Here is a 4901-nt window from a genome sequence, read left to right on the forward strand (position 1 = left end):
CTTGAGTTCACCAATCACAAAAAATTTTAAAAAGACCCAATTCACCCCCTCTCTTGGGCTCATATCTGGGCAACAAGTGGTATTAAAGCTCGGTGCTCTATCCCTTGCTTGATTTAACCATCAAAAGCTAAAGATCTATGACAGCCCAATTTAGCATATCTCTAGCCAAGGGGCAATCCACAAACTGACCTCCACTTTTTAATGGGTCCAACTACACCTATTGAAAAGCTCAAATGAGAATTTTTATCCAAATACTTGACTATGATATATGGAGTATCATAGTAAATGGACCCCACATACCCACTAAAGTGATTGATGGTGTGTCTCTCCCTAAGTCGGAAGGTGAATGGGATGAATTTGATAAGAAAATGGCTCAGCTCAATGCTAAAGCCATGAATGTCCTACATTGTGTCTTAGATGCAAATAAATTCAACCATATTTCTACTTACAATTTAGCTAAAGAAATTTGAGATAGGTTAGAAGTTACACATGAAGGCATAAACCAAGTAAAAGAGTCTAAAATTAATATATTTGTGCACAATTATGAATTATTTAAAATAGAACCTAAAAAGTCAATAACACAAATGTTTACTCATTTCACTGACATTATAAACGATCTAAAAAATTTTGGTAAGTATTATTCTAACGATGATCTTGTGAGAAAAGTACTTAGGTCTCTACCAAGATCGTGGGAGGCAAAGGTCATTGCGATCCAAGAAGCCAAGGACTTAAACACTCTACCTTTGGAGAAGCTACTTGAATCCCTCATAACCCACGAGCTAACCATGAAGTAATATTCTGAAGAAGAGATCAGAAGAAAGAAGACAATTACTCTCAAAATAATAGTATAAGAAGAAGAAGATTCAGAAAGATCGAAAAATAGTGAAGAAGATGAGGACCTAGCATTAATCATCAGAAAATTTAGATGATTCATGAGGAATTGAAGATAAGGAACCAAGAGAAGACCACCAGCTAAGGGGGAGCCAAGTAAAAAAAAAAAAAAGATCGACCCATCATCTGTTATGAACGCAAGAAGTCGGGCCACTTCAGATCGGATTGTCCCCAGCTCAAGAAAGATCAGAAGAAGTTCAAAAAGAAAAAAGACATAATGGTTATGTGGAGTGATAGTGATGACTCCACCATAGATGAAGAATCCCATGAAGAAGCTAATTTGTGCCTTATGGCATATGAAAATGAGGTAACCCCTTAATACGATCAAGATGTTATCGTTAAGATACCGTAATTATCAATCAAATTTCGACTTCAATAAAAATAAAAAATATGTAGAAAGTAGTGAGTTGGATCGAATTCACAGAAAAAGCAGGATTTTGATTTAAAATTTTTGATTTTACAAAAAAAAATAAAATTTTGGAGAAAGCAATTTAAGTCGGAAACAGAAATTAAAAGTGCGAAAAATAAATCGGGTACTAAGATCTACTAACTAGATCCTACATCTACTTGCAATAAAAATAAATAACAAAAATTTAAAGTGTATAAAAATAAATCGGGTACTAAGATCTACTAATTAGATCCTAGCATCTACATGCAAAAAATAAAAGATAGGAATTTAAAGTGCAGGAAAATAAATTTTGCATTAATTGAAATTGGAATTCAAGTACAAGGAATTTAAAAGAAACAATAAAAATAAAACTGTAACAAGAATCTGAAGTTGATCAGCCAAGCCTCATCGGAAAGATGGTTGATGACCTCTCCATCTTCTGTCGTACTCCGTAGAGCGAACCAACTTTTCTCCTTCTTTTCCTTGGGTCCCTAAAGCTATTTTTTTTTATTTTTTTCTATACTTTCCACTCAATTTTTCTCTCCTCTCAAAGCTTATTCCCGAACCTCCTATTTATAAATGAATTTTTCATGATCTTTTGGTAGGAAAAGGAGTCCTAAAATCTTTAGAAATCATATAAATCTCTTTAGAAATATTTCTGGCCGTCGGATCAGCTTCGGACCACCCAGATCTGCTCAAAATCAGAGTTATAATCCTTATCAGGGTCGGATCAAATGTCAGCCGTCTGATCTGGGTTTTGATGAAGTTCTGGCCGTTGGATCACACAAAAGAGTCCTTAACATAGTCGAAAGCGATAACAGCCGTTGGATCGCGTGATGGATTGCTTCTGGACCGTCGGATCGCGCAAAAGAGTCCTATTCAAAGTCGGCAATGAGTCTAAACCGTCGGATCTGGGTCGGATTGAATCTCAGCCGTTGGATCGCACCTAGGATCTTATTCTCACTATGAACCATGCCTGTGGACCACGTACTATTCCTGTGGACCGTGCCCTGGCTCTGTGGACCGACCGACCGGTCCACCGTACACCGGAGGCTATTTTCTTTATTTTTTTAGGGTATTTTAGCTCTATTTTTGCTTCGATTTTCTCCTGAAAAATTGAAAAAAATATGCATTAATTTTTTCAAAAATTTCTCTTCATTTTGGTGCTTAAATTACTCAATTAAATTAACATCTATTTTTTTATAAATATATCTAATTTCATATTTTTTTAAAAATTACTTTATTTTTTAGAAAAATTCAATAAATTCATGAAATTAGAATTTTTAAGAAGATGTTAGCACCATAAATTATCAAAAATATCTTCAATAAATATAAAAATATACTACTTATCACACTCCCCAACTTGAACTTTGCTCTTCCTCGAGTAAAGAAAGAATTTAGAATTAAGTACCGTTTAACTTAAAGTTTCGAATTTCACTAAATAATTTTCAAAAGGACCACTGATATTCAGTAGAGTGTAAATGAGATATGTCATTGGGGTATTAATACTAGTCAATATGAGAGCTAAACTAAGAACACTAAACTTTTTCTAAACTTTTCCAAATTATCGCTACCTTTATCTCCAAATCATTAACTTTCATATGGACAAGTATATTATTACTTCTGTCCTTCATTTATTGATTTTTTTTTTTTTAACATTGTACCGCTATTGAGTGTCTTAACCCCTTAAGCTTTCTGTTTGACCCATGTAGCGAGTTTTCAGTCAATGACTCCCAAATCAGATGGCTTTAGGGCACTAGGTATAAAATATCCCTCGAACCTACTTTCTCGAATCAAACAGGCTACGAGTTAAAACTAGCTTTACAATAAAGCTTCTTTGCCCTTCATACCTTTTGATGCAAAACTCAATGCTTACTTAGGCAAAGAGGCCCGATTACTCAGCATGAAGTACTTGAAAACTTTTTTTTTTTAAAATATATGAAGAAACATATAGTTACTCTACACAAACCCATAGAAAGTAAACTCTCCTTTGAAGCTGGTAGAAAATTTAGAAATGCTCAAAGAAAACTGTTTAAGTTCTAAACTTAACTCTTTATTGAGTTTTCTTAATACTTGATCCCTCAATATCTGACAAACTCTCTGATCTGTGCATCAATTTTCTTTTTAAAAATGCTTGGTTTAACTCAATTCTTAAGTGTAATCAGATGCTTAAATACTAAATACTAACTTACTTGAGGACTTAAAAAAAAAAAATTTATTCTTCCCCCCAACTTAATCAACATTGTCCTTAATGGAGTAGGAAAAATGAACGGTGCATGTAAAGAGAAAGAAAAGGAGAGATATCACCTGATCCATAAGTCTTTTTAAAACTAATTCTCCCCTCAACTTAGCCAAGATTATTTTCAGATCCCTATAAAAGACACAAAGCAAGACTCGATTATCCTAAACAAAATGCAAAAGAAAGTAAAGACAAAAGACAAAATTGAAAACTTGAAAACTGGGTTGCCTCCCAGGAAGCGCTAAGTTTACCATCTTCAGCCAGACTATATGAAGATTCTCTTACCTATCCCATGTCGAATATTGGATTAACAAATTCCAATAGTTTTGGATTGCCAATCTCAGAAAGATGGCCTATAATAAATTTCAGTAGTTTGTTGCCAATCTTCAGAAAGTATTTCACATCCTCATTTTTAATTTTAAAAAGATAATTCATAAACCCATTCACAGACCTTTGTTTATCGAGAATTTCTTCTATTTGTTCTTCTATAATGCTCATGAATTGAGTTTTTGGGTTAGGAGTTAAGTTTGAAGTAATGGGTGCTGAAAGGGTGTCTTTTGATTTTATCTATGTGTACTCAGATGTGACCAAGGGTAATTTCAGTTCTGGAGGAGATAATTTTAAAGTGGAAGAACCGGCTTCTGGGCTGAAGGGAATGGAACTTTTGATGATATATCTTGGATAACTCATCCACTTTCTTCTCTTTATCACTTAGATCAATATCAGTACTGGGCTCAGGTTCTAAATTCTCAATACTAATCTTCTCTTCTAAATTCTTTTTTTGGCTAGCATCAGTACTAGCCTCACTCACCTGGTCTTGGTATGGGTCCTTAAGAATCCTATCACTTTTAAGCTCAGAAATTACATTGTCACTTTCAAATTGGAGATTCTTAGGTGGGACATTGGATTGATGACTTGGTCCAAGTAGTTGGTAGATGGGTGGGTCATTTTCAAAATTCGGTATTGGTTCATTTGGTAATTGACCTAGTTCTCTCCTCATGGTAGATTCAGTTAATTGATCTATTTGTGCTTCTAGCCTAGCGACAGATTGTTGTTGGGTCATGATCATTTGTTGAAGTTGGTTCAATCTATCATTGGCTAGATTGGTCTGTTGAGGAGGTGGGTATGATGGCTGATTGTAATAAGATGGTTGAGTAGGTTGACTAGGCTGACCACTATTGTAGGCATAGTTTTGGTATTGGGGCTCATTCTGAAAGTTCTATACAGAAAAATTTGGGTCTGAGCCTGAGTCTGTTGGGGTCTCGAAGAAAAAATTAGGGTGGTTCCTCCAATCTTGGTTATATGTATTTAAGAATGGGTCATTGACAGGATTGGAGTAACCTTGAGCAGTTTGAACTTGTTCTTGAATGAAAGGTGAAAACA

This window comes from Elaeis guineensis, chromosome 4 (genome assembly GCF_000442705.2).
Source record: "Elaeis guineensis isolate ETL-2024a chromosome 4, EG11, whole genome shotgun sequence".
Classification (NCBI taxonomy): domain Eukaryota; kingdom Viridiplantae; phylum Streptophyta; class Magnoliopsida; order Arecales; family Arecaceae; genus Elaeis; species Elaeis guineensis.